Source organism: Solenopsis invicta, chromosome 7, assembly GCF_016802725.1.
Source record: "Solenopsis invicta isolate M01_SB chromosome 7, UNIL_Sinv_3.0, whole genome shotgun sequence".
Lineage (NCBI taxonomy): Eukaryota > Metazoa > Arthropoda > Insecta > Hymenoptera > Formicidae > Solenopsis > Solenopsis invicta.
In genome coordinates this window covers 3014840-3037079 of record NC_052670.1, presented here as the reverse complement: position 1 = coordinate 3037079, position 22240 = coordinate 3014840, and the positions used below count along the sequence as shown (strand labels likewise).

Sequence of the window (22240 nt, the reverse complement as noted above, 5' to 3'; positions counted from 1 at the left end):
AAGTCGACAGGATTATGAAAAAAAAAGAAAGTGAAAAAGAGGAATAGGATAAAAAAAAATAACAAGAGATATTCTTCTTCGGTACACTATTATTCTGATTCTCATTAATAAATAAAAAAAGTGATGCTATATCAAAGTTTTCTCAATGAATAAACGATTGATCGAATAATAAGAAGTATAAACGAATGATTAATATTTATTTTCTACGTTTTTTACTTTTGACAACACTAAACTTTCTCAAAACTCGTTCGCTTTACATTCCACGGGTTAATCTTTTGCTGAACTTTCGCGAGAAAACTGACTTAATCAGAAAATTGAACAAGTTTTAAGGTCGTACTTATAATCGTCGTTATCGTTAGTTAAAGTCCGTGGGAATCGCGAGCAATTACAAAATACAGTGATAACTTTTATTTCGCCAGAAGTCATTTTTAAGCGCAAAGTCAAGTTAAAAGTTCGTAGCCACCTATCGCGAGGGTGAAACGCGGCCAGGATAAGCATCTTTTAAATCTCTTTGACGGGATAGTTTTAATCGTGTCATCTCGGAGTGCTATATCAATTTTCAATGACTCACTCTTGTTAATATTCGATAGATTCGATAGATAAAAACCCGACTTGCAATTTTTTCAATCGATACAAGGTGTCAGTTTAATTTGAAGCGCTTGTAAGGATTTCTGTTTTTGTTATATTGCTGCTGCGCGTTAATATTTCAAACTAAAATACACCGGAAAACTATATATCTATATATATATATATATATAGATACAGAAGAAGACAACGTGAACAAGGGGAAAGCTTTTTTTTTCACGCAGTTTGCAAAAGGTAAAAAAAGTCGGTTGAAATCGGCACTGTATTTCCCGTATTCCCGCTATCCGTAATATTCGCGCTATTCACCGCTCGCAACGTGCTCGTATCCGCTCTCGCTGATTATTCGAATATTCGAAGCACCCAAAGCGTTAAATATTTCCGACCGGGTTTGCTCGATACACAGGGTATCCTACTGAAAATATTTTAATGACAGATTCTTTGACGTATTTCGAGTGAATTCTTTGTTGAGAATTTTCAACGGAGCCTTGTCATTTTCAACTTTAAACATCTCGACGAGTGCCAAGTTACATTTTTTATTGAAGTTTATCAAGGATTAATCGAGGATAAAGTGCCTCAATTATCCACTTAATTATCACTCTGTACGCACGCTGGGTAACGACACTTTTGAGTTAATTTTCATTAACTTTCATTACTTTTACACGTATAAAAAAATGCCTCGATGATGAATGAATTTATATGGTTGCTTATTTAAAAAAATTGTATATAAATGTTGTGCAATTAATTACGGTGTTTCCAATTTTTCAAGGAAAAGAAATTCGCGGGATAAAATTGTCGAATCGTGTACGCAAGAGTGTTAATTCAAATACGGATTTTATCCGTAGCTCGTTAATTCTACATGTTAAAGATTTTTTTATCAAGAATCAATTCAAAATTCGTCAAATGTCATCAAAGAATTTTCCGGTGTGTCACCCGTACACAGAGCGCGTGATCGCGACGCGGCGTCCATCGCGCAACAGTCAATACGTCGGAAAATGCAAACGCACATTGCAAGAATAACACATAACATATCCGTGTCGGCCTGTACCGCGTCACTGTGCGCCATCCAATTTGAAATAACGAAGGCACGAAATTCTACGCTGCGTTCATTGCATTCCGATGTACGCTTATAGCCAAAAGCGCACGCTGCGTAACGCGGAAAGACCTTTTTGTGCACCAAAAATTGTTTATTGTAGTTGCAGTTGTAAGCTAATCCTTTGTTTGTTTCTGGACGATAATGTAGTGCTGGCCATAACGCAATCACTCGGTTAACTATAGTTGGATCTAATTGATAGCCGATGGAATCAGATTTTAAGAATTAGCCTTCGACATGTCTTAGCTTTTCGACTCGAGAAAGCGAAAAAAGAGAGAAAGAGAGAGATACGTGTACGAAATATTTAAAACACATTCCGCAACGTTATAGGATTATTGAAGTTTGTTCTTCACTAAAGTCACGTCGAAGCTTGTCCAATAATCAGTTTACGTATAATCCGAGATCTTGAGACGCGACAATCGGGAACCGATAGATAAAGCTAAAACTTCCATCGAAATTTCATCTCGTTAAATCAGCGAGGGATCAAAGAAAATCATATTCCGGCGTCCTCCTGCGCGGCACCGGGTGTGTCACCTGTACGTCGATCCGCATTCAGTCTAATGGAACGTTTTCGCGAGCATAAGACGAGCGTGTAATAAATGCGCGAACGGTTTCTCAGTTTCCCTCCCCGTCGCTCCTTTCACGTCTCCTCGCCGCTTTCATCTACGTCCATCGGCACGCATACGCGCACGACGTACATGCACACAACACACGTGCGCTCGCGCTGACACGCATCGCTGGTACGTTAAAAGACGCAGAGACGAGAAATCGCCTGCAACTGGATTCCACTAGCCGGCCGGCAGGCCACAAAACTTGGCCGAGCCTCAAAAGAATCGTCCTTTTTTCTCTTTCTCTTTCTCTCTTGCTTCGCTTTTTCCCTCTTTTTTTCCCTGCTCTCACACCTATCGCTCTCTTCATCCAACGCTACGTGGCTTTACGTTCTACCGAATTCGAGTCTGTATGCTCGCTCTTGTGACACACGAAAGGAAAAAAAGAACACAAAAGAAGAAAATTTCACTTATTGATAGATACTCCCATATTTTGATAGCCCAAGAGAAGCACATGTTATATAATGCAAAGTCAATATTAACTATACTAGTGGTCCTAAAATTCCGGAAAGTTTTGTCCTACTGGCACATTTATATTTTACTTACAAATGCAATCGTATTTTATAGAAGAATTTGATAGTCTTGAATAATCATAATTAATTTCTATTTTTGCAGATTCAGACGATCGTGGTAAAAGTTTTGTATCAGAGTGCTCTTTGTGGCGCGAGCTCGTGTGTAAATCAATATAATTAGAACGAATTTCTCAGGTTTCGCACAAAACCTGACAATTGCCGGCGTAATTTGTCGCGCTCGTTGCGCAGAACATTAGGCGTACTTCGCATTTGATATCCTGGCGTGAAAGTCGCCATTCGTCACGGACGATATTTAATTCTTGAGAGTGCACGCATTCGACCACGTAACATAGCAGGAGTGAATGCGTCGAAACTATCGCCGGGTATGTACATACACGTCAGTATCGTTGAGAAGTTATAAAGACAACGTATTCGAAACTACCGGATCTAAAATCTTCCGCGACGCCGTAGGCAATTAATGTGAGGGGAATTAATCCTTTTGCAGTATGCTAACGACACGCACGTACGCACGGTATGTAAATGAACATTGTCTATATTATAATAGGAGTATATAATGCTTAATCCCAAATGGAATATTCATCGGGGTCAAGTAAGTGATTTATAAAGTATATTGTAAAAAAAATAATAGGTAAAGCTACGATTGAGCAGGAAGTAGCGATCTGGTTTTTTTTTTACATTCCAGCAGCGAGAAAATAAAACTCGCAATCAGTACAGTAGTTTTCGTTATTGATCGTAAATCCATACTTATTTTTTTCCATTTCTCCTTAATTAAAGAAATATTAAGTATAAATTTACATAACGTAATGAGCTCGAATAAATTACAGAATCGTTAACATAAAAAAAAAAAAAATTTAAGTGGCTGATCTTGGGTTATAGAAAGATGAAAAGACATAAAGGAGAGGAAAGAATTACGCTCTAGTTTTGTTACCAAGTGTACTTTCCCCGTTCCTCTCCGACGCTACAATCTATCGTATTGAGTAAAATCTAACGAGTGTTCGTAGAATGTAATACATGTTTATGAAGATATCCAGTGTCGTGATTATGAATAATAAATATTACCAGATACTAACGTTCCGTTGATAAATTTTATCGATACATAAAATCGTAATTAAACGGCATTGAATGACCGACCAGTAATAAGAGGCAAGTAAAACGCAGTAATATTAATAGATTGCGCTGCATCTATTTGCCTGAAATTCACGATCTTTAATTGGATCCTCAATAAAAATAAGCGAAATTTATGCAGCGCTCGTGTTAAAAGGTAGAAGGTTAACATCGCCGCGCGTGCGAGGGAAAAATGCGACGCGATAGCTCGCGGCGAGGCAAAACGCGGGCGTTCGTGTCATTTCCAGGTCGTTTAAAGCCCACGTATATAAGCGCTCGGTTCAGCTGGCTTGGCCTGGCCTGGCTCGGCTCAGCTCCGGCTTGGCACGGTTGAATCCAGAATTCGTCTAGCGCGCGGGGCCTCGGTCACACGGGCCGGGAAGGCAGAAAATTATCCCTCGAAACCTCTCGATCGTTCTTTCTCCTTGTTCACTTCTCTCTCTCTCCGTGCACCAGTATCCTCCCTCTCCGTCTCTAACGTCCCTATCTATCTCGCACTCTTCCTCTCTCTCTCTCCTACGTTCTTTCCGTCTCTTTCTCCTCGTCTCTCACACCGGGCGCTCCACGCTCTTTCTCGACCGTCGTCCGGGTTCCATCGTTTTCGCGTGTGTACGTGGGCAAGGCGCTCGATATTTCAGGCCGTCGCCCACGAGAAACGCAGTTCCTGGGGGCGTGTTCCGCCGCACTACCATGGACGACGACGACGGCGGCGGCGGCGGCGGCGGCGGTGGTGGCGGAGGCAACGGCGACGCAGCGGTGGCGGACTAAGCTCGGCGTTACCTCGCCGTCCGTTTACACCAAGAACGCAAGAAGAGAAGAAACCGAGAGCTCTCTGGCATAATTTCCGGCGGAGACGCCGGCGCGAGCGACGAGAGAGTGAGAGAGCGCGCGCGCGCCTCTTTTACTCGCCACGTCGTCAGCATCGTCCCCAAGCGAGTGGAGGGACCAGCGCGCGCGGTCGAGCGGGCGCGAGTAATCGAAATTTCGTTGCCCGTGAACTGGGATTGGAACCAATGTAATTTCGAGTTCAATTCTCTACGCCGCAGACAGCGAAAAATGGATCGCTTTATGCGAGTTGTCGCGCCTCCGCTATTGCGAGTACACGTGGAGATGAAGTTTCAAGTGCCGATAGCATCGAAATTCCCTTTAAGCCGACTGAAATTATACCGATCTCGATCTCTGGTTCTATATTTTCAGCTACGCTACAAGGAATCTTTTTCTCAAATTAATGGAATTAACGTGGCATGAAATATTTTAATGAAAAGGTTTGAAAGAAATGCTAAATAGTGGCACGTGGAGGAAAGAGAAAAAGAGAGAACGAATTTATATCCGTTCCTTCATATGAAATTCGTAGCTTAATTGCCACGTCTCGTACAGATAAAATCGTGCGATATGTTTAAGAAATGACTATTTAACTGTTTTATAAAATTGTAAAATAAATATTGTTTAAACGTAAATGTTATTTTTCGCAATATTATGTTTCAATAAAAGCTGCTTAATGCTTGAATGTTCTCGGTTAAAAAGACAAAAAAATATGTTGGAGAAAAGTATGCCTTGTAAAAAATAAAAATAAAAAAATTTAAGCGAACAGTTTCGGTTAACCGATATTTTCGGATAAAATACAGCATGCGCGCGAGTGCAATCGATATTCAAATGGTTTCGAGTTACTGATGTCATAATAGATAAACTACATTAATGCTGGATGCATGAGCGGCTAAGGTTTGTGTTCGGAGTTGAGTAGTCGGATGCTTCGGAGTAAATCGGCGAAGTATTCCAACGAGATTAAGCGATTCAATACTCGCTCGATCGAGCGGAACTAACTGCTCTGTTATATGCATTTCGACAAGCATATTGTTAATGCGGTGTGATTTATCATCTTATTTATGCTCTTCTCAAAGATCCAAGGATTCTCACCGTCTTCGTTGACACGTAAACCAAGTTCGAAAACTAATTCTTGAACTCCAATTTTACGAATTAATGCGTCGCGACAATTTTTCTTTACGTTAAAAGCACTAAAAGTAACTATTAAAGATTAAAACGTAAATGGCATTTTTACCTCAGAGTTATAGCGAGCATATTGATATACGAGAACAATGAATATACGAGAACAAGTAGCAATGGTCCATTATGTCCGCAGCTAGTCATAAAGATTTAAAAATATATGTCATAAACGTGTATTATAAAAGTGGCGGCAAAAGTTCCGATCGAACTTATAAAAAATTTCATTCAACATCAAGAATAGTATTTGAAAAATCAACAGGCTTTCCATATACATTTATCGATCGTAGAAATATAAAACTTGTGTAAAATCATAATCCAATAATAATGGTTAAGATAAATTCCCGGTGACCGGACGTATACCTGACGGATAGTTACATAAAAACTTATTATTTTAATCTGAAATGCTTCTTTTATTGTAATATTATAATGTTACAATTTTATTATAATAAAATTTATTTTATTATAATAAAATTTATTTTATTATAGTATAACAATTTTATTACATATTTATTAAATATAATTTTAAGCGCTTAAACGTTATAATGAAATTTTAGTATTATAATAAAAAAAAAACATTTGAAAATAATAAGTTTTCATGTGTCTAGATACAAGTACATTACTAAGACGCTTACTTTGTATGCACTTTTGCACGTAACTTTCCAATGCATCTTTTGTTGTTTCTCAAATATCACTTTAGTTGCGCTGATTTTAATCGAAGTCTGATTACAAAAAAAAAATTAAAGCAAATAAAAGTAAAAATAGAAAATATTTTTAAAGAATAAATAACTTTTTCCGAATGATAATCCTCAGATTGATACAATTAAGATGAACTTGATATACATTACATAGTACTGAAATAAAAGTAAATTTTCTCTGGTGGAAAATTATTATTATTATCATGATCAATATTATTATTATCATTTAAATTTGCCACGTCTTTCTCATTTTTATTAAAGCATATCCAATTTTACCATTTTGAAATACGAGAGCGTAACTATCGAAATCAATGCGCGAGTTACTCTCGATTGAGAAACTTCGAACTCAATTCGCCCCGTCATTATGGAGTACTTGTCCACCTCCGATGCGAGGAGCGCGAAGGGGATTAACGCCCGAGAATGCATCGCCACGTGGTGGCACGTGGTAAATGCGCCGTGCGCGCGGCGTGTCACCAATTAACCCTTTATGGCCTAAATTTCTGTACATGTTGTCCCGCCATAGTCGGACACAAGTATAAATTTCGCATGACCACCGGCTGTGAAATTTTCTTTATACTCGCACACGTGTTCCGCGACAAAATGCAACACTTTGTAGAACACGGTGGTAAATTTGTCCGATGTTGCGATGAAACGGTGAATTAAAATTATTTTAAAGAATAAATTTGTAAAAAAAAAAAAAAAAAAAATTTGAAATCATAACGGCAGAATTTTATGACGTGGAGCGATAATGTATCATGTAATATCATCGATGTTAATATGGTTTTCAGTACGCGAAATAATTAGCGATATAAATTACCAATTTTCGAACTTTTCGCGCAATAAAAATAACTTTTCGATTAATTATCGAATTAAGCTGCGCGAAAGCGTTATCAACTTTCGTTATCAATGCGCACGTATCGAAAAAGTTTAATATTTAATACTGTTTAATATTGAATTTTTATACAGAAATATTTAATATTTCTGTATATACACATCACACGTCGTCTCAATACGTCTGGCACGTGCTTCGGTGAGTTTCGCGACGGTCATGGTTGAAAGTTAATGTGATCCCGCTCCGAGATAGAACATCCGTTTTAATCGGCTCAACTTGCTATTTAATTTTTCTCAATTACGGCGAAACGAGATATTTAATTACACGAGGAATACATATACTTTATTCTCCTACGGTGCGTAAATTGTATCAGCGTTAAATTAATTCTGTTAGAGAGAAGCGTCAAAAAAAATATTACGCACGATCAATATATTATTTCTCTAACCGTTCATAAAATTCGGATTTTTTTCTTCGCGTCAATAATTAATGCGTTATTTACATTTTTAATACATTAAATCGCTCTCTCTCTTTCTCTCAATTAAATCTATGCCTCTGATATCTTGCGACATGTCGCGCTTGTACGGAAGATCTCGTGAGTCACTGGCTTGACCAACACTCGGGCAGCAATGGTTCATTGCGGGTATTCCCAAAAATCCGAGTCGTCGATGATACATTTCGTTCACGTCGCGTCGGTGGGCTAACACGGTAACACACGTGAGGTGCGAATTTTTTAAACTATTCATCGGCGCGAGAAGTTCCGAGCGCGTGTCCGCTGACCGGACAAAGAGCAAGAACAATAAAATTTGCATAGATGTCGGATAAATAACGACGCAGAACGAGAGCTGTAAATCAAACGTGTTCAACGATAGCGAAACGTTATATCATCTATTATCGAGATATATCTATTTTTACCCTCCCTCCCCCCACCCTCCCACCTCGTTGACACGATTCTAATGCGCGGCAAGAATTCTATCGTTCTCTTAAATTAATGACGCGTCGCACACGGCATTGTTATGCGATATCGTGTCAGGCGATTGCCGAAAGAACAAAGCTATCGATCTTGGAGTTAATCAGGATCAAGATAAGTGAGAGAACAACTCGGTATCAGAGCGCATTTACGTCTCTCGTATCAATGTTTGCATAATGCGTGGCAATACAGTGGTATTATATCGATATGGAAAGTACACATAGAATAAAAAGTAAAATTTATCTTTCCCGTTTAAACTTCTGCTCCGGTAAATTTGCTTTAATATAAAGAGAAAACAGAATATGTGCTTATTGAAGTTTAAATATAAAGTGTATAAAGTGTACGAATTCTTTTGCACACGCGCAAGAGAATTAAGCACACGTGATTGAAAGAGAGAGAAAGTGACGACAAAAGTTCGATTTACATCTGTTTTCTCTTTGCGCGAAAAAGAGCACTGTAATAAAGAGCAAAGTCGAAGTTTACGCTACTTCCACAAATTTTCCCTCGCGTGTCTCAAGATGGGAAAATGGGGAGGAGGGGGGGGGGGATGGTTTACATCGCCACTGTTCTTCGCGCATTTTCATACGGAAACTCCTGAGAGACATCCTGGAACGGCATCGAGATTGAGCGCGAGACGAAAATGCACGAGATCATCGCGCCCACGTGAGAAAATTCGCGTCCTCTGTTCACCTGGCGGAATAACGTTCGCACGTAGTCGCTCGGCTAACTGCGACACGACCGCGGCGCGGCCTACATATTGCGTCGAGTGCGAGTTTTGTAATATGCGATTTGACGCGGCAACACAGAAAACGCCGGGCGCGAGCAGAAAGCGTGGGTGGCTTCGATCATCGTCGAGGAAACGTGCCGGCGCAGCGCGGCGGTTGAGTCATTCCGACGACGACGACGACGACGACGACGACGACGACGACGACGAGTTCCCATAGCCCGCCGCCGCCAACGCCGTGCAAGGTGCCGTGCATGCGCAAGCTGCAATCAGCGGGCACGTATCTACGTGTGCAGTAAGAGACAGAATTGTCCGTTGACGTCATCGTCGACGATTTATTCGATCCGCGCCCGAAGTTCGACACGCCTGTCGCCGTGCGCGCTTGTACAAAGTGTCTCCGGCGCGAGTCGCGTGAATATTTTCAGGGAGCGCGCGATTCTAAAAGACGCCGTGACGTGACGGCATAATTAAAATACAATAATACCGAAGATTTGAACGACGGGCTACGTCTTGCTCAATCAGGCGCGAGATGTGGTAAGATTTATGTAACCGTCCGAGGTGTAAACCGTAAGTAAAAAATGTACTACACGCTTTCGAGGAGCTCTTATCGGACGAGAGTTTAAATTCGAGCAGTTGCGATGCCGTTTTAGCGTGCGCAAAATCTTCAAAGGGGAAAAAAAAAGTTGAAAAAAAAATTTAAAGTTTTTAGCTTGCCCGTGTTTCGCGTCAGTTGTTCCCGAAATGGTTAAATTGCATCATACGCGTTAATACACATACTCGAGATATAAAAACGTGAACGTGGGTCTGGAGATGTTTGCGGAAACTGTGTTTTATCAGTTAACGTAGTTTTTAGGGATGGATTTTTCATCAACAACTTTGTTGTGTATTTTAGATATGTTCTATAGAGAGAGAGAGAGAGAGAGAGAGAGAGAGAGAGAGAGAGAGAGAGAGGGGGAGAAAGAGAATATATATCAAGTATTTATAAAACATTACTTGTTGTGCAAAAACTTAAATTTTTAAATCGATGCACTCACACAATAATCTCGCCGACTATATAAATGCAACTTGAAATGTTGAATTTATCCAAAAATGTAATTGAACCTATATCATTTTTACTCTTGCCCGATACATATAATTTCAATTACATGGCATAATGCGCAAATCAAAATGCTAGAGCAAAAGAATCTTGAAAAATTAAGTATAATAGTTATTTGTAATCTTTTACTTCAGAATTTTTTTTTTAATATAAGGGAAAGTTAGATTACGTTTCGACCCGTTTGAATCTTTACATCTCAAAAACTACTGAAATAAAATTTTACAAATAATTTTTCAAGTACTTTATTATATTTTGATTCGCGAATTTCAGACATTCTGTACATACGTGAGATAATAAGATCTATTTTTCAATTAGCATATCTCAAGATATCTTAAAAACCATCTGTACCATCTTGTTTTTTCATTAAAAGATAACAGAGCGCAAGAAAATATGCGGGTATTTTAGTTTTAAATATGTTTTGAGTTTGAATCATACGTTATACATACGTTCTGTGCAAATTAAAGCATTAAATTATTTCAACGAAACTAAGCGATTTCTCGTGGCAGGCAATAACATTATGTTTATATAATAACGTTTGCAAACGTTCGCCACTCATCGAGCGAACCGCGTTTTCGGTACGCGCGTCAGATGGAATTTGACTATATCATCGCGATGTGAATTTTACGTCACGTCGGATGCCACTCGTTTCATAGAAAACACTACAACGATACTCCAATATCCACGTTATCGGCCTCGAAAACCGTTGTATCGATAACAAGCAAATTTTACCGGGTATTGCTCGACTATGAATCCGAAAGATTCGAAATTGTTGCAATATGATCGAAACAAACTTAGTTTCATTTAAACCAGAAAATAATAGCTAAGCGCGCGCGCGCACGCGCGTGTGTATGTGTGTGTCGCGGATTTCAATAATTTTGTTAATAATCATAAAAATCAGTATTTGCGACAAATTTTTACATAATTAAGGTTAAACGCACGCAATTAACGATGAAATGTCGATTGTTATATCGAGTTGTTTAATTTTCATTTTCCCTTCATCAGCAGCCCCAGGAACAATTTGCAGTTTGAATTTTCCACGATTTATGTCATTTTAAAGTTCATACAAGCTTAATGTAAATAAAGCAGGCGTATCGCCATTGCAGAAGTATTAAGCACGCCAAAGATGCTATCAATTTTCGTTATTTTCGTCATGCAGATCGTCGACGGAATAAAACAGTGCTCTGCAGCACTGCTATATAGGTCCGATTCGATTGAATACACCGTTGGCTCGAAAGCCACTACCGATAACGTGTCCACCGTAACCCCACCCCCCCTCAAAATCCACAAAATTCCGGAATCCGGTCTGCCACGCACAGGATGAAACGCAGAGAAGAACGAGGATAATAAAAAGCCCCTGGTTCCGCAACTCCACGTAGCTACCGCACGAAAAAATCGGTACGAAGATTTTACAACGCTCGAACTCCGCTCGCATGGGAAAAATATCGTATGAAGCAACGTAATCTGACGATGCAAATATACGTCATGTCGTTTCACTCACCATTCACATAGTTTAAAAATTTATTTTTTTTTATAAATTACATTTTTGTATTTTTCATATTTTACCAGCATCATACAATATTTTAGCGGCGACAATAATCGTATTACATCTGTCATTTATGCCATTTCAATCCGTTAAAGTAATATTTTCGTATTTTTATTTTTTTTTATTCTCTTTTTCGGATTACGGTCTCAGAAAACAGATTAGAAGCAGTTGCTAAATAGTGGTAATTCTCAATTATGTTGTGTTTCAATCTAGTTCTTGTACTTTGATGAATCGCGGTCGCATAAATAATTTATGGCGGCATAAATAACATACGAGGCGAGGATTATTTTTGCACGTACCTATTTTCTATCTCGGGCCCCATCGCGACATATCCATTGGCGGAGCAAGATCGATGTCAGCGCTGATCCTGGTAATGGTTACTCAACTTCGCTCCTGCAAAAGAAGGAGAAGAATTGAAGGTAAGAACTAAAAGATATGGCGCGTAATCGTTGCCGCAGTAGTAATTGCGACGGTAATGACGGCACGCATCATGCGAGGCATGATCATGCGGATAACGCGATTGCGTAGCATCGTCGGAATATGTGTCATATTATCGCGCAGTTATGATTTCCGCAAGTAAGGATCGGAACGAAGAAACAGAGATGATGATATGTTTATAACGTTTGCATAAATTAGTTTCTGAATACAGAACGCTCGCGACAACAGTATAATCCTCTTTAATATTTAATTGCTTGAATACGAAAGGCGCCGTTTACTCAGACGTTTACTCATTTTATTCATCACCGTTCTTATTTGCCTTCCGCGTTGTTAACGAAGAAACATCTCCGATTCTATGCATCCCATTTTTTCTAAATCAAGATTATTTTGTACATCTATATAATTATTTACTCATATAATTACGCTAAATTGAGGTGCACCTGCTTTTGCGCGTCGAAAGTGCTAAGCGAGCACTTATGTTAGTTCGTTCCGTGCCAGCGGTTAAAGGTTACAAATATTTTGTGCCACACACGCGAGCATATAAATTACACTTGACGTTATCTGCATATTATGCAAATTATCAAGTAGATAGTTGGAAAAGTGGAATTAAAATTCTTGTTACAAAAAAATGCTCATTATTTTATTATAGCACCTCTCTCTCTCCGTGCAAATTTCTAAAAATACAATATTTTCAAAAATTACACGGTAAACGAGGTGTACTTTTCTTAAACGGTCCAACCCCCTTGATGGTACGTAACCTGATTCGACGCATAACGAGATACGCAACGAAACTAAAATACAATATCGAAATATTTACGTAACAAAACGAGTCGCGCGCTATTAATAATTGAACTGTGTTCGAGTTACGTTGATTTCATGTTTTAATCGCGCGACAATTTACGTATCTCGTTCGCGGATCGAACGCGACGTTTCATAAAATTTCCCGCAAAATATAAGGAGTGGAGCGATCGATTCGAAATCACCGGTGTTACAAAGCGGGGAACCTCGCCCTAGCCGAAGGGCGTTCTCGGCACAGACGGACGACGGCACAAAGCAGCGGCGCGCACACAGTCCCTTTTTCCTGCGAATTTTATCGGCGAGATCTACGCACGCTTTCCTCTGTAGAAATCGCTTTCGATATCACATCCCTCCCCAGCTACCTCCTTCCCTACCCCCTCCCCCGCGCCCTCGCGTAAAATTCCAAACCTCTGTTCGAAGTACGCATCACAAAATACGACGGTATCGCCGAGATCAACGGTAACACAGATGCCCGTAATCGTCGATCGAGAAGGGCGTAGCGCGTATAGAAAAGAGATCATTGTGGGTTATGTATTATCCATTATCTCTGCCATTCTGATCGCCGGATCTCAAATTGTCTATTAATAAATCTTGAAATATCCCACTTCTCTTCCTTTTGTAAATTTAAGAAGAACATCGGGCTACTTGTTTGAATCTTTATCAAATTATCTTTTTTCTCACCCCCCCCTCCCCCCGTTTTTAATCTTGATCGAGAAAGCATAGACGCGGTAGACGTAAATGCGGTGATAAGACGACGTAACAAATGGTGAGCGAAACAATGGTGATTGATTTTTGTCAATTACACATCTGTTTCCTCCTTTTTCCCCGCAAACTCGTTCGGATTAGACAGACATGGGTTTTGATTATTTCTCTTTTGTAAAACGTTTCGAGAACATCGAGGACGATTTCTATTCTCTCCTATTCTGTTCTATTATATTGCTTCTAAATTGCTGTCCTCTCGCGCATCCTTTCTCCGTTTCCCTCACCCCTTTTCGCATTCTCTCGCACGCATACACGCGCGACATACGATCGGACAAAAGATAATCGCGGAGCTGCCTGTCGTGTTCCACACAGCGAGCGTACGGCTTTCGGGTGTGCTGGTTGCCCGAAGGGGGTGACGCCGGGCGTCGCGAGGTAGTGGCAGGAGGACAAGGGGAGGGAGAAGGGAAAGGGGCGAGGGCCGCAACGGGGATGGCAGTCGGAAGAGAGAAGAGACCGAGAGAGCGGAGTCGCGCAAAGCGAAGAGGAGTCGGCCGGCAGGCAGGCAGGCAGGCAGGCAGGCAAGCAGAGGGTGAGGCGCGGAGGTAAAGGGTGAGGATCGTAGGCGGCCGGGTAATGGGGGAGTCGGTACGTGGGGTGGCTCGGTGGTACGGCAACGAGCGGTTTCGCGGGCCTGTGGGTGGACAGGCGGGGGAGGGGGGAGGAAGAGCAAGAGGAAGAGGAGAAGGGGTGGTAGTGGCGGCAGCGGCAGCGGCAGCAGCAGCAGCAGCAGCAGAGCAACGGTGGCGGTGGCGGCGGCGGCGGCAGCAGCAGCAGTAGCAGGGGATAGCGCGGCGAGGGACCGGGTGGGGTTGGTTAGGCGGACACCACACAGAGGGTGACGTAGCGAAGGGTGGCGGAAGGGTGGAGGATAGGAAGACGGGTGGCGCGGCGGCGGGAACGGAGGGGTAGTGGTAGCGGTAGAGCGGAGGAGGCAGCAATGACGACGAGGCGCTGGTTTGAGTTTGTGAGCACGCGCTACCGCTCTTCGGGTTCTATCTGCCCACGTCCCTCGTTCTGCGTATCGCCGTCTCCTTCCCGCCTTCTCCGACCCGTGGCTCTCTCTCTCCGTCGCGCTCGTTATCTCGATTCGCCCGCTTCTTTCTCCGTCGCTCCATACCGCAGTCGCTTCTTCTTCGTCCCTCGCTTCGTTCCTGACACTCGGAGAGCGGATCCTCTCCACTACCCTCTCTCGCTTCCCTACCCCGCGTGCCTCGTCCTCTCGCGACAGCCGCATCGGTTCACGTTCTACGTCCCTCCGGCTGTTTCCCTCGCCCTATCACTCTTTCTCTCTCTCTCTCTCTCTCTCGATCTATCTATCCACCTTCCTCTGGGAGCACCGCGTATCAATCCGTCTCCGTTCCGCGCTCCGTATCTGCTTTCTCGCACCGGTTCTCTCGCTCTCCCTCTCTCGTTTCCAACGCTCCTCCGCACGCGCGTTTCTCTCGCTCTTTCTTCCGCCGTAGCACCGCTAGCCGGTCCTCTCTCCGTTGAATCGCTATGCGCGAGACAGACCAGGCACGAGGGGAGGTGAAGCAGCAGGCGGAGGTAGAGGAGGAGGAGGAGGAGGCGAGTTCACGTTCCATCGCGAAGCACTGGGCGGAATTGGTATATCGGAGGATAGAGGGTGAGCGCGGGTAGGCGAAGGGGTGAAGGAGGAGGAGGAGGAGGAGGAGGAGGAGGAGGAGGACGCGGGGACGCGGCGCTCGTAACGTAGCGACGCGCTCGAGACGCGGACGTCGTTTGAAGACGAGTTCTGCTGTGCTGGGAGGCATTCCGGGTTGTTGCACCGGAAGGACAGGCGGCCTGGGAGCCCCGATGCGTCGCCGAAGTAAGTTCTGCCGGAGCTTTAATGGAAGACTTGGATAATTAGCGCGAGTGCAGATCCCCGCTGCTTGGGAGTCGGGGACGCTGAAGCGACGAAGAATGCAAAGAACTTGTCTCGTAATGCGACGACCGATGCGGCGCGCTCGCTTCGAGAGCTTCATGGAAAGCGACTCGTCTTGGTTTTCGAATGTATCGCAGAGAGATTTAATTCAGACCTCGAACGCCCCTTGAGAAAGCGAGCTTTTCAAATCCGAATCGCTATGAGATTCTCTCGTCTTTCCTTTATTACGTCATATCGAATCATACGTATAAACATAATATGCATAATCGATATCAATTTCCGAGTTTTTAAATAGACGTCATCGAATAGGAATAATTAAGTTTGAGATTTTGAGTTTAGCGAAAGAGTAAGAGGAAAATCGCGCAAATTTAACGAACTACAAGCAACGAACTTTTACGAGTGGACAAACAGACTAGAGATTTCCACGTGTGTTCCCTTCACGCGTGCAGACGTCCATCCGTACGTGTGTATGTCTCTGCTATTATGGGCACGTCGATTATTTACTATTTACGTGGAAAGGCGTGCGTAAAGCGACATAAATTATCATGAAAATATGAAAACTGGACAATGATAAATAATGCCAGGAATTCGTATTACCCACGAGACATTTCGTTTCTACTGCTGCTGTTGCTGCTGCTGCTGCTGCCGCTGGTGCTGTACGTACCTTATGAATGAATATGGTTATATACGATCGATAGAGAGCAGTTACATATCGTTTGCACGCGCTTTATATACCATGTACATACACGGTCAGATCGTTATTTACTCATAATAATGGTCGGTTTTACATGTATGTACGCGCAGATGTGCGCATCCCGCATTCAGTTTTGTACGTGTTTATATAAACTCCGTCATCAATTCCAAATCATCGAGATAGCGTAACACATTAATGTACACAATAATATTTATGATGAAGAAATGCTATCTATCATAAGACGTGACGGAAGTCGAATGACAAACAGACGCGCTGATAGACCGAACCGAGTCGATATTCGAGTATATGTGAAATAACGCGCGCACGTTAAATTATTTATAACAAAAACTACGAAATTTTCATTCAGTTTGCACCGAGTCATTCATGAGCTCCGCGAGTAGGAATTTCTCCATCATTTAATATGCGTTGAATCATTCATATAAATTATAGACTTTTCATTAACTCGATCACCCCGCGTATCCCATAGCAGCGCGCGGTAATAAAAAAAAAAAGTTGTTTTATTTTCCTTTTCATAACAGCCGGACATAAAACGCAGCGTTTGTTTACCGTGTATATTTGCGTTATGTATGTAGTTTCACGTCAAACCAATTGTCATCTGTTCAATTTATTTGGTCGCACGAGATACATTTTACAATTCTGGGAATAAAAAAAATTTTAATTGAAAACATTTTTCTAGTCCACGGGCTATGGTAAATCAATTTTTATTGTTGTTTTTACATCTGCCAGTTTAACGATTAATCTTTAATTCGCATCGTTCAATTTAATTGCTTTTTAATTAGCGCGCTTTAATTAATTGCTACTGAATTTAATTAATGTATGTCCTGTAATTCGCGTCATAACTTTCAGTTCCAGATTGTTTCATCAGATTGGGGTCGACCTTGCCTTAGCGTTTCAACTAACATAATAATGCCTGAAATAAAAGTGGTGTCGCACTGGAAACGTCGATACAAAACGAAAGTGAAAACACGGATTCCAATTAAAGACCAAAGTTACGTGAACTAAGTTTTTCAATATCCGGCATCACGATTCCGCTCAAAACGTATAATACGCTACCCGCATTCTTCTGTGCAACCTACGTTTCTCTTACGTTCGCGAGTATCGATTTGCTCCAGTGACATTGAAGACGAGCATTATGGTAATAGCGACAATAAAGAATTTTGTAAGACGACAAATTTCACAACTTTCCGCGAGAATGAGAGATACTACGCAATTTTATTCTTATCGGACTGCGTTTACTGCATTACGGGCTAATAAGCTTGTTCGAAAGTGTGTTTATGCTAGGTGATTCAATGTGTGACGTTTCTTCGAAAGAATTTGGAATACGTAGTACTAAAAGTGAGTCAGAGAGACGATCCAGGGTGAGCTTTTCGCTCAAGATAACGCCATTTCTTTAAAGTATTAAACACCTAAAAGTAAGATTTATATAAAAACTTTGCATATAAATATTATTGAAAAATCAGTTATCGGCTGCGTTTTAGAAAGAGTATTTTCAACGCTTAAAAAATACAACTGTCGCATATTAAAATAATATCCAACGCATGGGAGATACAATTTAAAATATTTTGTTTTTCCTGTTATCGTATATATCGTCGTTACTTATCGTTATCGCACAGCTGCGAACAGAATCGGGCGTATTGTTGAAATTTTCTTAAAAAAAAAAGGAAAAAAAATCTTGACGTTCGCTCTCCCAAACGAACTCCGAAGAACCAGGTGTTCGGTTTCGGGAAGTACATTTCATCGCTCGACGCATGCTCCTCGAAACGAAACTGACGAGCCTGATGTCTTTGACCCTCGGGAGTCTTTGACCATGACACGAAATGAACAAGCTGACGGTCGCTCTCTATTATCGCGCTACCAAGCTTTGCGTTCTGAATGACAACGATATCGCAGAGATACTTTAATTCGTTTGATTCGACGCGCCTCTCACCGTTTATTCCGTCTGCGAACGGTCGTTTGTAATAATGCAAATGGAGAAGGCCGTTTTGCCGGTGAGTTTGCACAACTTGTTACGTTGTATCTCAGAAGCCTGTGTCTCTCCTTACGTAAGTTACATCGATTCTTTTATAACTCACTTCGCGAACGTTAAATATAACTTCATGTGTTTAAGGGAGCATTATAAAATAAATGATTACGTTTTTCGAACGTATAGTCGAAGCTGTATTTTCGGCACAATTTTCTATTTAAATAGTAACGTCGCGGTGAAGCCAGTCGCAATGCTCGTCGATCGAATCGTTGACCGAGTATGTAGATGGGTTATCGTACCTTGTATGTATCCACGGAGAACAAGAAAAAATAATATTCGATACGCAATGAAGCGTTGCTGTATGTCGATTATGCATCATGTCTGTCGGTCGAATATTTCTATTTTGAATAGCTCACAGTCACAAGATATCATCGGAATCCATGCTATCAGCGTGGAGATATCGACAGTTTAACGTTGATACGTATACTGCAAATCGCTGATACTTCGGGAAATGTGCAACAAAACGCATTATTGACACCTCAATAGCCAAGTTTTACAGCGTATAATTCCGTCCATGGGAGCATAAGTAACTAAACGAATTAAATTCCTCGAATAAAATGACTGACAAAAGCTGAAGTAAAATCAATGTAAAAATTCATCTCCCCGTCTCACTTTAAGCGGTACCGTTATAGGAACGGTAGCATCCATTCTATTTGTATCTGCGAAATGCATTGTTGTTGCAGCTTTGAGACTCTTAATGAAAAGTGTATCGAGCATTCGCAGCCCGATGCTCGTGATATATTGTCACGTGGGCGACGGAATTTTCATGAATTTTTTTTCGAACGTTCGTTGGCCGCTCGTTTGGAACCTCGGCTTTTCGTGCAAGGTTGTTTGTGCCCTGGCGAGTAACGCGATAATCGAAAGACTGGGAGTCACGAGTTTCTGGAAAGTCCGATCGCGTAGATTGCGACACGAGGTGCACTGCCGCTGCTGCTGCCGCCGCCGCCGCCGAGACGATGACGCTCGGCCATGCACCGCCCCGTCACACGACGCAGTTAAGATCAGCCTTTTAACTACGAGCACGCCGTTCGTCGTATCGTCGCGCGCCTTTAATGGCGGATCTCAAGTAATCAAGGAAAAATTACTGGAATTCCGCGACCCTGGTTAGTCTCGAGCCGAGCTTCAACGATAACTCTGTCCGTTCCAATAATTTCGAGACAAGAGTCGCGCTATCGTTAAACTTCGCCTCTGGTATGCGCACTTTGCGGATCCGTAGTAACTCCCCTGTATCACGTTGCACGAGCGTTTTATTAAAATCATATTATTGTGTGCTCCAATTTGCATTTCAACGATTCGTCCCGAAGATAAAAAAGAATCCACAATAAACTCTTCTGGATATTTTGTGAGATTAAATCAGCACGAATTCTCACGCGGAAAGAACAATTTTGCTGCAACGTCTAAAAAATTTAGCCAGATACAGATCAGAAAATAATTTCACGTTGGGCCATCGAAATAATTATGTAGGACACCCGCAATAACGCATAACGTTGCCGCAAACAGTTTCGACATTCCAGCAACAAAGTTCTAGTGAAACATCCAATACAGTTTTTTAAACGGCTCAACATAATTATTTTCAAATTCGTGTTTCAGCGAAATTGTTCTTTTCGCGCACAGAAAAATATTCCTCTCACAATTGAGAAAATTAGAAGACCGTAGCTCTGAAAATATTAATAACACCGTCCGTTAGAAAATTTAATTATGAACCACTCGTGATAAGGCTTTGAGATCTCGATAAGACCAATATTCCCGATACCCATCGTTTCAAAGCGATTTCGATGTTAGAATATACATTCTCTCTCGTGGCAGTTCCGTTATCCCCTAGTAGTATTCGCGAAGAATACTCGCGCGGTCGCTCGCGTACTTACGATCGACATGACGCTCGCTCGTCTCGAAACAGAACTCGCGGGGCGGTTTATTCAAGGCGTTTTATCGGTCGCTCGATCAAAGGTCCGTCTTTTTCTCCGACGGTCTACCGTTGGCGCTGCGAACTCGGGAACCCCTTATTGGTTACGGGAGGGCCGGACCTATCCAGCATACCGATTGCTCCCGCTCGCTGACCCGAAAGTAAATCCCCGCCGAGTTACAAAGTACGCGTATCCCGCGTACGTTCGCGATGCGAGTACGTTGTACGCGATGTGGTTGAAACGCACGCGCTATACCATTGCAGAAACGCATAAGAAGTTCGCCACAGTCACGCTCGAAAATGGAAATACACATAATCTACACTTACTGTGCTCCACTTAAGAAGATGGGGGGGGGGAATAAAGCAAAGAGAAAAAAAAATACAGAGAAAAAGAGAGAGAAAACGAGTTTAAACGTCACATCGAGGACGACTTAATCCTTTCACGAATGATGAATTGTACATGGAAAATAAAAAGAGAATAATAACCGAGCCATATATTACGACCCTGTTTAAAGGCTTATTTACGAGACATATTAATTATCCATAAATATAAATGAAGGATAAAATATTTGATGAAATTATAAAAAGTGATCGTAAGTGCACGGTTCAGCAGATATATCCAAACGAAAGATAATACTTGTGATGCATTATAATATAGCGAAATTCATTATTAAAGAGATTGAACGTCATTTACTTTCTTTTATAATTGCCACTGGCGTAGCACTCGGTTATGAGAACTTGGACGATAAGCAATTAACTCCGCGGCAGTATTTACGTGCTTGACAGTTAAAAGCGATCTCGACGCAACACTCGCACGGAACTGCATGCACACGTGCGTACGGTTCGCGTGTTAATACGCTGAAAGAGACCTTCCCCTTTTTATCTAAAGACCCGACGACTGTTACAGTATTACTCGGCGACTATATCGGTATCCTAGCGCGCTCGAACTGTGAGATCAATAAAGCAGTCCTTTATAGACTTCGCTACACGCGCCGTACAAGCTTGGTCGGTTCCCTCCGCCCGTTAGTCTGTCACTTTCTTTCCCTATCTCCGTCTCTCTTTCTCCCTTTCCCCTTTCCCGCTTACCCTCGCCGTTCCGTCCGCCCTCCTCGCACCGCGCGGCTCGTACGTACGAGTAAAAGAGTCAGTCGTCCGCCACCTCCCTGAAAACGCCACCCTCTTCCTTCGCCGCAAGCAAGCCCTCCTCTACGCCCTGCTCTGCAGCGAGCACGGGGCCATAAATAACCGAATGACCTACCGCGGTAGGGAGGAGGTGGGTGCGCCGGTCGCGCCGGGTTGCTACCGGGACACCCGTTAGACACCCGCGTGCACGCTCGACGCTGCAGATATACGACGGTGGATGACGAGCGCGTTTAACCCGGCAATTTTACACGAATTAAACGCAAGCTGGAATGACCGATAATGTAGGCCGGTGAGCATCTTTGCGACCGCAGCTCGCCCCATTACGCGTATGAGAGAGAGAGAGAGAGAGAGAGAAAAAGAGAGACGTCACTACCGTTCAACCAAATTTAAAATAAAACGGGCTAGTCTAATTCCTGAATTAGAGTACACGCTGAGCTTCACGATTTGTAAGATTCACCCATTATCGACGCGACCTACTTCATCTCTCCGAACAGTTCGATTGCAAGTTTTAACCAAGTTAAAAAAAAAAAAAAAAACGCAGGACGTATTAAATAGCCTCGATATTGTAGTGATCGAGTGAATCGCACAATCGCGACGTCAGTTGTAAATTTACGTTTAGCTGACTGTAAAGAAAGCGACATTCTCGAAATGTCGTGTATCTTCCGTTCTCGTAGTAACCCTTCACCTTCCACAACGTTCGCAAGACGGTAAGGAGTGCGTGGCCATAAATAATCGAACGAGTCGCCGTAGATTGCACGTTTCAACAACTTGTAACTAGGACCTTTCAACATATGC

General features: G+C 42.1%; 1 protein-coding gene across 14 annotated transcripts in view; it reads right to left on the bottom strand.

Moving 5' to 3' along the window:
* Positions 1-22240, bottom strand: part of LOC105199959 (bromodomain adjacent to zinc finger domain protein 2B) — a 163979-nt gene that overhangs the window by 93385 nt on the left and 48354 nt on the right. For all 14 annotated transcript variants that reach the window (XM_026130288.2, XM_026130296.2, XM_026130290.2 and 11 more), the window contains exon 2: positions 12078-12171. The gene's annotated coding sequence lies outside the window, so the exon portion shown is untranslated. The remainder of the gene's footprint in view (positions 1-12077; positions 12172-22240) is intronic.